We start from the raw sequence: 12869 nt of genomic DNA on the forward strand, positions 1-12869 counted from the left end.
AAGGCTTGCGTAGTTTTTCAAAGAGGAATGGGGAAATATTGCAGTGTCTAGAAGTGCAAAGTTGATAGAGACCAGTGCACAAAGGCTCAAGGCTGTCATGGCTGCCAAAGCTGCGTCACCTAAATGCTGACTTGAAGCAGCTGAATATTTATGCAATCAGTTTTTGGTTTATATATGCCTGGGGTGTCCAGCACCGGTCCTGGTGGGCTGCATTGGCTGCAGGTTTTCATTCTAACTATCTTATTAATTAGCGACCCATTTTTGCTTCCAATTAACTTGTTTTGCTTTAGTTTTAATTCATTTGAATCAGAGCACTTAGTTGATTCTTTTTCATTAATGAGGAGCCAAAGGAGACACAAAACAAGCCACCACATGACCATAAAGAAAGGTGAAGGTCTTGGTCATGTTGGTCTGCTCAGGTCACCAAAACATCTTGACGGTGGTCTTAGAAATAACAGAAAATCAACAGTCTGCTGTGGCAGGATGAGAACAGCAACAAGTCATGATATTCAATAATGGGTTTAATTAGTAAGAATTGGCTTCTCATTAAGAGATTGGTTGGAGTGAAATTGGTTGGAGTTTGAAATCCCAGTTTAGCTGGTCATTCGTTGGCTCGTTTCACATCTCATTTCTGTTTGGCTATCATTTAATGAAGAAATGAATCAATTCAGAGGACTGAATCCTTAAAACCAGGGCTAATAAAATGAAGGGAAAAGGAGTTAATTAGCAGTGAAAACTGCTCGCTGATTAGGAAAAGGGTCAGAATGAAAATCTGCAGCCACTGCGGGTGACCAGGACCAAAGTTGGACACCCCTGATATATGCAATTAATGCAGACTATGTTCTAGAGATCTGTTACATGAAATAGCCCTTTTCTGTTAATCAATGCCAAAAAAGCCAAATTAAATCCATTGTGATTCAGTGCTGTATAACAATAAAATGTGAATACTTCCAAGGGGAAGGATCCTTTTTATAGGCTCTAACGATGGGCAGACTTGGGTAACTACATGATTACTGTTGTGTTTAACAGCACTAAACCCTCGAAGCTGGTACAAAGTTACTTTTTTTCTGAATACATGTATTCAGGAAAAGACCTCTTTCTTTATCGCACCTCTGTATCTTATGAATTACAAACAAATCTTTCCTTCAGAAATGAGAAATTCCTAAGGAAAACTAACTTTTAAGAACATCATCATTCAGTGGTAACCTACTAAGTGAAACTCTCAATATGCAAACAATCAAAACCATGGCACTAATGGTATCTATTGGAAATATGTTATAGTGGAACACAAAGGAATACTGTCCAGTTGGAACATAAGTGTGTAATGCAGACGTATTCATCCACAAGAGACCTTACCCATTGGAAAGACTGTAATAAATAAAAGTAATCTGTCTCAAAGCATCCAAAGAAAATCTGTTCAATGGGAATATCAGGATTCACATCATATCTATTAAAAGGGAATTTTAATCATCATGTTCACTCAGCTATGGATAAACTTCCTGATAAAAGTCACGGACAGGTTGACTAACACCTGCAGGTAGGTGTGGGTTTCCCATGAGTTGAAGAAAGAGAGATAAAAAAAGACTGAGTTAGGTAGGTGCTTGTTGGTATATGGCCAAAAGAAAATGTTGCAAAAAAAATCATTTGGATCTTAAATCTAAGTGAATTTAAGCTTTAAAACTAATATTGGGATAAAGATGCTAAGGATAGAGCTGTCAGGCAAGAGGAAAAAAGGAAAGCCTAAGGGTAGGATGTGGTGAGAGGGCACATGCAGGTGGTGAGTGTAACAGAGCAAGATCCAGATGACAGGAAGATATGGAAAAAGATGATCCACTGTGGCGACCCCTGACAGGAGCAGCCAAAAGAAGAACAAGATTTTTCCATAGATAAGCACTGACTTGTTACAGAGCAGGAAGCAACAGATGCACGTAGGAAATAGTGTGCTTCAGAGAAAAGATATGATAGCATCCTCCTTAATAGCACATTTGAACACAAATCGGGAACAGGAAAATAAAAATAAAGAAAAGACAGAATGTAAGGACAATTCTTTGGATTGGGACATAGTCATAAATATGGGCCTTCAGTTATAAAAAAAATAAGAATTTTGCTGCAGTACAGGTCTCAGGTAACAGTAATTTTGTTTTATCTTCCATATCATTGCTCCCTAGTGTCTTCCCTTCAAGTTAATAGCATCTCAGTGTTCCATACTAATTGCATTAAACTTCAGAGAGCAGACTGCACTCTTACTTAGCAGCAAGCCCTCAACTTCCTTTTTGACCATTGCTAGTTTAGACAATATTTTAGGAAGCCATGTTTATTGACCTTTAGCTTGAGATTTGCACTTTTTTGGTTTGTAAAGTACTGGCCTTACTGTTTTCATAAGAAACATTTACGAATGCTTTGAAATCACTTTAGTTTTTTTTGCATCTCCTGATTCACTAGTACACAGTTATAAAAGACGTCAAGCTTCTTGGCCATCTTAACCTGAAAAAGTTCTCATTGCTAGGTCATTTTTGTGGACTATATTTTGTGCAAGAAATGACACCCTTATGCTAAAGAGTAAACCAATAGGTGTCTTCAGCAAAAATGATCAGAAGAACTTGAAGTTGTGCGGTTTCCTCCCACAGTCTAAAGACATGCAGATTAGGTGCATTGGCAATCCTGAATTGTCCCTAGTGTGTGCTTGGTGGGTGTGTGTGTGTGTTCTGCGGTGGGCTGGCGCCCTGCCTGGGATTTGTTCTTGTCTTGCACCCTGTGTTGGCTGGGATTGGCTCCAGCAGACCCCCGTGTGCCTGTAGTTAGGATATAGCTGTTTGGAAAATGACTGACTGACTGATCCTGTCAAAGTGATGAGTGCCTGCAACCTCAGTTGGGTATCCAGTGCTTTCTGTTTCTGCAAGATTTGCTCTGACTTTTTTCAGGATGCCAATAGACATTTTTCTTTTGAAAATGTTTGATTGCCATCTAATTGAAGTGTTTTTCCATAAGACTCTATGTACAGTACTATTGCAAAAGGTGCTCCTTAGTCATTTTGTTCCTAAAAACAAAACAAAATGCTTCATTTTACATTCTTAAGGAAAGCCCAATAAGGAGTATCAAGACCACAAGGCATACCAGCTCATCTAATTAGATAAAATTTATTATCTTATTGAGAGGGCATCTTGATATGTGGGGTACAGACAGTTGTTTTATCCTTCACAGGTCTAACTTGACATTAACTTCTACAGTTGCTTTTGAGACAAACAGAAACACATAAAAAACTGATACTTTGCTAAACCCCTGGTACTATTTTGGCTGCTTGAATTTCCAGCTGCTGCACGTCAGATATGAATATTCCAAAGTCAACTTGGTCTTTTTAATGTACTAATGGGGCTGGGGGATTAATAGTATACAGTATAATTATATAATTATGTTTTTTTCCAAAACCATAAGGTATACTGCGTGTGCCTTTGGTGTATAAACTGCAATAGCACCAGGGTGAATAAAAGCCCTGCTAGCAAGATGCAGCTAAGAGTGGGAGGTAATGTATCAGAGGACAACATTTTCTCTCCATGCTCATTCCCTGTTGCCCCTGCATGGAGGGCTCTTTATACCAGCCTCCTGTACTGTAATTCTTATTGGTCTACTTAGTGCCTATGTAAAGACAGCCAAAAGGGAGTCTCTTCAGTGTGGTAACAGCGGTTAATGCATTTCATTACTGCAGGAATTGGGAAAATATCAATGTCTAGATGAAGGTTTTTCTGGGACTATATATGTCCTAAGGAAATCTGGTAAATGGAAAAATCAGAACTGCGCACATACCCATGTGTCTACTGTGCATGTGTCTGTTTGCACACACATCATGTAATGCGCTCTCTCATGCAGCACATTCTCATGAAGCTGTGGGAACCTGACCTTATGAGGAAATCTCTGGTGGGTACGAGACTCTGTGAAGCAGGATTTATATAATCAAGGGTAAATACGTATATGATGTGTGCGTTTGCTGGTCGAGAACACTGTACGGATGTGTAAAACAGAGAAATGTTCAAATTACCCAGTCTTTCACCTACTTTCTGAACTAATCTCTTTATAGGCAAGTTTATGGGAAGGTGGATCCAGCATGGCAGAGCTAGGTTCAATTCAGCAATCCAACTTAGCATGGTGATCACATACACCCCAACCTTCACTCATACAGGGTTAGTTATCAACCCTACAGGTCATGGGGATGTAAGCATAAAGCCATATGGAGGTGAAGAAGATGTCCAGCTGTAACATACTGTGAACCTGAGCCCACATACAAGGATCTGTGAGGCATCCCTATCACGCATTATACTTTGACACTCGGTAACATTCTGGTTCATAGCACACATCAGACATTAAGTATGCGGGTGTCCGGCTATGTTTCGAGTGCTGCACAGGCGGCTGCCTTTTACAGGAATTCTTGCTCTCTTCTTCTTCTCTTTTTTCTTTTGGACAAATTTAGTTTTTTATTATATGATTATTAATCAAGTTATTTACTTAATATAAATATTAAGATATAGCCTCTGGCTTGTTACTATCAAATACACATTAAAATTTTAAATTAAAAATATGCTGCTGTCATCACAGATGTAGACCTGAGTGGTCAGCCTGTGTCAACTGCCATCAGGATTAGCTGTGAACTTTGAGCCAGTGATCAACAACTGCAGCTCTCTCATTCAAGGCAGATGTTTTTTATGTGTGGGTGTGTTTTTCTTTATATAATATTGTTATTTTTCTTGAACTTCTGTAACTAAGCATTTCACTAGAATTGTACTATGTGTACAACTGCATGTAACAAAGAAAATTTGATTTGATTTGGCATGAAAAAAAAAACACTGTATTTGAATATTTGCATAGTTAAATGTCAGAAGTGAAATTCAAATGGAGGAAGAAACAACTAAAATGATGTTTATCGTAGGCTCATCATGGTAAGCACCAAGTTTTGTTTACAGCTTTTATGATACACGATCTAGAAATCAACTTGATCAAGATTCAATGACATAGCCATACTATGTTGCTCAGAAAAGAAAAGAATAAATTAACCACCACCATAATAGCACCATTTATTACAGGTCTAATGCTGCAATGTATGACCTGTAACAAAAGAAAAGTTAAATGAACCTGCAAGGTTGACTAAGGTGGGTGTATTGTATGTGTGCAGTGTCTTTGCCTTTAGTCAATGTGAATTTTAATAAGGAAATGAACGAGTACCTGTGAATGTGTGTACACTTACTGGAACTTGAATGAGGGTGTAGTAGATCACCGTGTATTTGTTTATGGGAACATAAATCGGTGCATGTTAGGTGCACGTGTATTATTGAGAAAATGAGCTCCAGCCATCTGTTGCCAATTTAATGCAATGCCACAAAGTCTTTAATTCAAAATTACTCTTAAATAGCTTCTTTACCTAAGTGATAATGTTTTGTGTTTCATAACCTTGGCAAGTAAAATCCCAGAAGTCTTTACATCAGATGGCACATCTCCCAAGTTAAAAGAGTGAATTTGATCAAAACCTAATGTAGAAGTCCTGAAGTTGGCATTAGCTAGTTATGCACAGACGTTTATTATTATTATTTTATTTTTTCTTTTGTTTGACTCAAAAATGGAGCCAAGCTAACAAGGAACAGTGTTGGATTATGAAGAGGATTTGACTAATGGGGCTTTTAAGGGCACTGAATCCAGAAAGTCTCATCATTTATTTTCAAAGACGACAATATCTACCTTGTTCGCTCCTCTGTTCTGTCTTGCTGCCTGTGTGCTTCTTTTCAGTAAAGGAATTTGCTGAGGGATTTACTTCTGCACAATTTGATTTACATTTACTTGGGTGGAACAGGGCTCTTCTAAGACAGATGCAATTTCAAATGGTGCACCTGATTCATGGTAACTGGAGGGGATAATTTAATGCATGGAGGCACCAGAAAGACATTTCTGAACAGTAGCCTTGTTTTGTCCTCCAAGGGTGCCCTTGGTGAAGGGGTGGAGGGCAGGCTATGATTAAACATGGCAGGACACAGATATCACTGAGCTTGGGTTGGAAAACATTACTTTCATAATAAGAGCATGTGGCGCAGAAGGGAAATGTTAGATGAAAACCCTTAGCTGTGCCACTTGTAAAGATGAAGTCACCATATTAATACAAATAAATTAGAATATTAAAATGATTTTTAATGCAGTAAAGTATCCATAGGATACTGGAGCTGGGAGAACACATGCAAGACTTCAAAGTTGTTCTTTTTTTAAACTCAGCTTTGTCTCATCATTGCAAAGGCCATATTGTCAATAGCCTGGACAGAGAAGATCAGACCTCTATTCTTTCAACAAAAGGGTACTGCTGCATGTGTGGCATTCCCTGGTATTCCTAAGTCAGCTAAAAATACAGTATAATTCCACCAGTACATAATGAGTCTGGTAAAGGGTCTCCTTTACATACTGTAGACCATGCCTTAGGCATCTTCAGCATGAATAGCTCCTCATCGAATATTTAACATATCTCCCATGGTGCAGATTAGTGTCAGTTCTACTACGGAGTTTTCCTGAACTGAGGAGCACCTCGCCCTCTCATTAAGAGTAGGACCAGCACACCTTTTAAAATTGTTAAATTTGTGACCATATGTGAAGAACAAACAACTTGTAAATAATTAGTGTTTTATCTAAATCAAATTTATTTCATTTTTTGGAATGACCCTCCTGAACTGAATGCTGGCAAAAGCAAATGTGGCCAACTGCTAGGATGTTTTAACTGGCAGATATACTGTACTGTATGTATAGGGTGGTCCAGATCTAATTATGCAATTTTCATTACGCTATAACTTATTAAGTTTATTACACAGAGAATTCACAAAAAAATCTTTTTGTTGCCGGTAGATGGCAGCACCTGCCCTGCATTCCAAAATGGCGGCGAGATGGTTGTCAGTCGAACAGCGGGTGCGATGTGTTCGCCTTTTCAGAATTGGATAATTAGATCTGGACCACCCTGTATTGTATGTTCAAGAAACTGTGGCGAGGGTCAGTACTAGAAATCACAGAAACCATTGTAAAATCCAAGGCACTGAACTTTAAACAATATCAAAAACCAAATTGCCAAAAGTCCATCCAGAATCTACAGACTAAACTGTTAACTCAGCCAGGATGAGAATAGCCATACGTAGATGATGAAGGGGCCTTAGCTGCCTCGAAAGCTTGCATTTGTAATCTATTTAGTTAGCCAATAAAAGGTGTCATTTCACCCTACTTTCTCCTGTATCAATCTATGGCTAACACGGTACAAAACTCTACTGCTATAGATAACCAAATGAAATGAACATCTATGAGCTTGCACACCAAAGCTGTGTGAGATAAGAACCCTTAAACTCTGGCACTGTATAGAATGTATAATGTGTAGCATCAATCACGTGACACTGTCCGGGTATGGATTGACTCCCCACTCCAAAGTGGTTTCCAGGGATTTCTTGAATGCAGAACTGCCGATAATATACCCAAGGATGAGCTGGACAAATGAGGACTCACATAGAAAGAGGTTGGTGAAAAGTGTTGAATTGCTTTTATGAAAAGCCTAACAAAGTGTCCATCTTCAATAAATAAATAAATAATAAAAAAAACCATGTGAAAGCCCATGAGTTAAAATTCAATAGATAAAACCATAATAAGAACAAAACAGCCATAGGGTTCTTACTCTTCTTTCTCCTTTCCTTCTGAGGTTAGGACAACTTCCTCTCTCTCTCGTCTCCCAGCTCACCCTATGGTTTGCTCAGCTGCTGTGGTCCTCCCCTCTGACGTCTTCACTCATGCTCTACTGGCATCCTTTGGATCCCTAAGAAGGACTAAATCAGCAGATAATGATCCACCTGTAGAACGCTAATCATTCGTTCTTCTGTGGGGCTACCAACTGCTCTTTCTCCTCACGCTCTAGCTGACTTTTGCACTCGATCCTGCCCTCACTCATGGTTCGGTTTGTCTTTTTTCTTTTTCTCATTTCCTTTTCGTGCCTCAGTTCTCTTTTAAAACAATGTGGGATGCAGATGTGGCAATCATGGCTCCAGCGCTAATGAGGGAATGGGTCAATCTGACGTGAGCATGAGGATGTGGGAATGGCCATCCCCACATCTGCCTCTAGAACCACTCTGCCATGCTACCTATGCCTCACCCAAAAATGTGACCGCATTATCTATTCATTCAAAATGCACGTGCCACAGACCCACTATCTCACAGACACATATTGCCATCATTGTAACACATATCAATGGAAGACTTACACTGTTTCGATTGAGTCTCTTAATGCATCATTAGCCCAACAGTTAGAATGCAAAACAGAAATAAAAAATAACAAACAGTTATAACACAAAATATGTCCTGTTCCTAATGCCTCCCACATCCATTTAGTTGGTATCCTAGGCATATACCTTTTAGTGTCTGCCTCCCAGTTAATCGATGCTCATTAATTTTATTCTACTTCTCCTGATCATCTTTCGATATTCAGTCATCCAGTGATGTAGCCTCTTGAGCCTTATGTTTACCCCCAGAAAAACAAGCCAAAAACATTGAATTGTTTTTAACAAGAAAAAATGTTTTTATGTGTAACAGAAATATGTAAATACCAAAATGTCAACATAAAGTAGGAAAAGTATGTCTAATGTCTACTGCTGTACAGATACGGATTTATTACATGTCCTTATTGATACATGTCACCAATATTTCAATTGGGTCAGTAGTAGCTTGTTTCTATTGTCCACTTTTCTTATACTATTTTTTCTGTCACTTGCACATGAGACAATGGAATGTCAGTGCATGATCTGGACGAGTGACGCATCCCTTATGTTATTGTAGGCTACAACAGCACATGGCTTAGTGACTTCCACGCTTCCCCTGACTCAATTGATAGTTTTTATGAACAATGTTTAGGGGGATAGCACCTTTCTTGTCTTTCTAGTTGATTGCAATCATTTTATCTTTCAGCCATTTCACCTAGTTGCATCCTTCTGTAGCTTTACATGACTGAAGTCACCAGGCATGTCCAGTGGTTTGATTATTCACTGCTATATGCATCAGTTTCACTATCTGTGTCAAACTCTGACGACCAATTCACAGTGTCATCATTATCGCTTGAGTCTAACAACAGTTTAGTTTCAGTTTGTTCTAAAATTGGTACTACAGCTTTGCATTTGCCATTGTGTATATACTGTCCCAAGAGTTATTCAGGCTTAACACTGTAAAGAGGAGTATTACACTACACCCAGAATCTGATTCAGGTTTAACCGTGTCACGCTTGTGGTTATTGCCAAGTGGGTTAATTTCATTTCCTTTCTTGAACTCTCACCAACTCTTTTAACATTTGTTATATTCTATAGACTATGATTATATATTAACCATAATTTCTCTTTTTTTGTCTCTCCTCTCTAACTCCTTTTTATATGTTTACTTCCACAGCTCAGCCTCAGTGATCCCTTTCCATTCTGTGCCCATTCACTGGCAGCCAGCTTTACGCTACTGAATCCTTCCTTTCCCATTGTTTGTTTCAAACACAGGAATCGTCTGCTGATATTCACGTTTTTCTGTACATGATTACATTTTTTCTCTAATTGGAACAACGGGTTATTCTTACTGCGCCATTCCTGAAAACAGGAAGGTTTAGGTTTCATGATTATAAAGGCAGGTAAGACTTACCTCACTAAATTACCAACTCAGAGCCCTATAAAATATTATAGTAAGTAGCATTTCAATATTACTTTTCAGTGTGGTTATTATTTTTTTCATTTTACATTTGGCTTGTATCCTTATCCAAAGTAACTTACAAAATCAGGACATGTTACAGCTGTATACAGATATATTTTTTAACTGTCAGAGCACAGACAGGTGAAGCAACCTTCTAAGGGCCACACTGTGAATCCCAGGCAGGAAACACACTGGCACCCTCATGTTTTAAAGTCTTAGCCACTATGCCATACTGCCTATTACATCATGCAAGGTCACAAATATCCGAGTACTAGATTCAAAGAAATACTTTGCAATTTCTATCATAATCTCTCTTGCTTTCTTACTAAATGATACTGCATTTTGCTTATGTAAAATGATGATTGTACAGAACAGCTGAGGTGTTATTTTGTTTGAATTTTATTAAAGATATGTATTTCACTAATGCCTTTACCAAAGGTGAACTACAACATACCTAACAATTTTAACATACTTTTTACAGTTGAAGCATAGCACATTAAGTGACTTTCTCAAGGTCACACTGTGTAATGGCAAAGGAGACTGAACACACAGCCTTGGGCATTAAGATCCAGTGCCTCAGTCTCCTCACCACACTGCTGTAGATTAGTCTTGCTATAGATTCTTCTTTCATCAAAACACAGATGCAGGAACCTCTTCTTCTGCTCACACCTCAAGTCAGAGATTTGACCAAACTAAACTACCATATAAGTTAAAAACTGACCTGATCTAAAATTTCCGTATCACTCTGTCACACACAAATGCTTGGGAGACTTGCACTTCCACCCCAACTTGGGGATTGGCATTGCCTCTTACCACCTCTTCTCTCCTTCCTTCTGCAGATCTGGAGAATCTATAGCCGATGACGTCACTTCCAGTTTTTGGGTGCCTCATCCTGTCTCTTCAGCTTCATCGACTTCATAACTGGCACCAGCACCATCTTTCCACAGCATCAATAGGTGGGTGTTCTTCATATACAGTAAATTGTAAAGATGGGCCTTCTTATAAAAATAATTATAAATCAAGGTATAGAATACAGAAGTACAGTATGACGTTTACAGGTAAAGAACAGTGATGACATAAGGGAAGGGTGGGCATAATAAATGGAGAGACGCCCCATCAGTATTAAAAGCAACTGAAGTTATGGAAAAGAAACAGAGGAAGAAAGAATTTGCAATTGCTTGCATACATTCGCTAATGTCCAGAAGCAGCAGAAATTGTCACCCAGTCTGGAAATCTGAAAAGGGACCAAAATGGGTAATTACATGGTTGACCTGCAATTATTAATTAAAAGTTGTTTAAAATAAGGGATTACTTGAGCCAGTTTGGTGCGTATCCTAATCTTTTTTCCACCAGGCACCATATCTGAATAAAAAAGGAGATTATTGGGCCGAGACGTACTGTAATTTACTGTCTCTGACAGCAATGTTGGAGGAAAGAATTTCTTTTAATTTGTAGAGGGACACTAGAGAACTTTCAATATGGAGTCAAGAGGAAAGCATGGAGAGTTTACTCGGTGCTTTGCTGAATAAATAGTGTAAGCCTGTAGTTTAACCATAACTGCAAATCAGGAAGAAAAATTCCAGTTTCCAGTATGCATGCTCTTCCCATCTCTGGGTGTTTTCTTTTTTTACCATATACTCTGGTTTTCTTCCTCAGCCACACATGCAGGCTTGTTAGGTCAACAAATGATGTTAAAACTTGATATACATAAGTGAGTGTGCCCAATGGGAGCTTGCACCCCATCTGGGGTTGGTTTCTGCCCGCACCCAGTGCTGCTGGCATAAGACCTGCCTCCCTGCAACCCTACAAAAATATGCAGGTTAGAAAATTGATGGAAAGACAGAAGAGTTTACCTTTAACCATAGAAACAGAGCCATGGAACGTATAAAACTAAAATAACAGTGACACGGTCTTAAAAGGATCAAATTAAATTACACAAGGAGATACTTATTAGCATTATTAATTTATGAAGGCTAATCACACCAACTTTTCACAAAAGAAACTCTTCCTCTTAATTAATGTTTTCATATTCACTGTAAATAAAAGAAGACTGTAGGTTTACTTTGAAATTGACACTCTGCTATCAAACATTGCCGTTCACACAGAGAATGTAAATTAAACCTAACAACTGGTTTCACCCCCTTAATTCAGATAGCCCACATTTGGGATGCTCAGATCACTGCCATCTCTGATGGACAGATAAATTCCTCCTCTACTACAGAAACCAATCTCGTTTACTCAAGTCATGAAAACAAATCAACATGGAAGTTACCTGGCACAAGTGAAAACCTGATCGTCTATGTGAGAATGTCCGTGAACTAGGAGGACGAGCTTTAGCACAACTACTGCCTTATACTGCCTTCTATACATGGACCCCCATTTGGCAATTCCTACAGTTGGCTATGGGGTGGGCGTTCTTCGATTTTAGCTGTTGCTGTAAAAATGTCAATATATTTTGTCGATCACCAATGCTGCAGGTCAAGACTTCATTTATGTGATACTCACTAAAGATATGCCACTGTTTAAATCATCTATGATGGAGATGATTGATCTGTGGATTGATAGGAAAGGAGCACAGTGATACCATAGAAAGGAGAGATTTGAGAGATTTCCCCAATGAGGGAAATGTGGCAAAACCCAGGTATGAACCCAGGTTTGTGAGATTTATTTAACTAAATGGCAATGTTTACAAATAGCATAAAATAGAAAGAAATAGTCTAATCTATTCCATAGGATAGGTCCAGCCCTATTAACCCTAAACTATGTTCAGTAATTAATAAATGGTAAAATAAAAACCTTCCCAACTTACAAAACTAATCAATTCTTGACTATCATAGGCAAACATATAAACACTGCTAACCTACTTGGTGTCAACCTCAATCATTTCTCAATCTCACAATGCTATGTAAAAAGGATTAACCCTGAGTGTCTCTCGGAATAAGCTGGCATACAGCTGATGTTCATCCGATGTATTGAATAATGCTCAGGACAGTATTCTTCTGCTATCTAATGGATAAAATAACACTATGCTGCCAAAAAAAAAAAAAAATCATGAATATTTCTATGCGTTTTGCCAGTTGATGGTAACTCATCTTCATTAATGGGGCAGAGCTTTCAAGCAAATCACACAATGGCATGCAAATGAAAAGCGGTAAGGTCAG

This window comes from Polypterus senegalus, chromosome 2 (genome assembly GCF_016835505.1).
Source record: "Polypterus senegalus isolate Bchr_013 chromosome 2, ASM1683550v1, whole genome shotgun sequence".
Taxonomy (NCBI): domain Eukaryota; kingdom Metazoa; phylum Chordata; class Cladistia; order Polypteriformes; family Polypteridae; genus Polypterus; species Polypterus senegalus.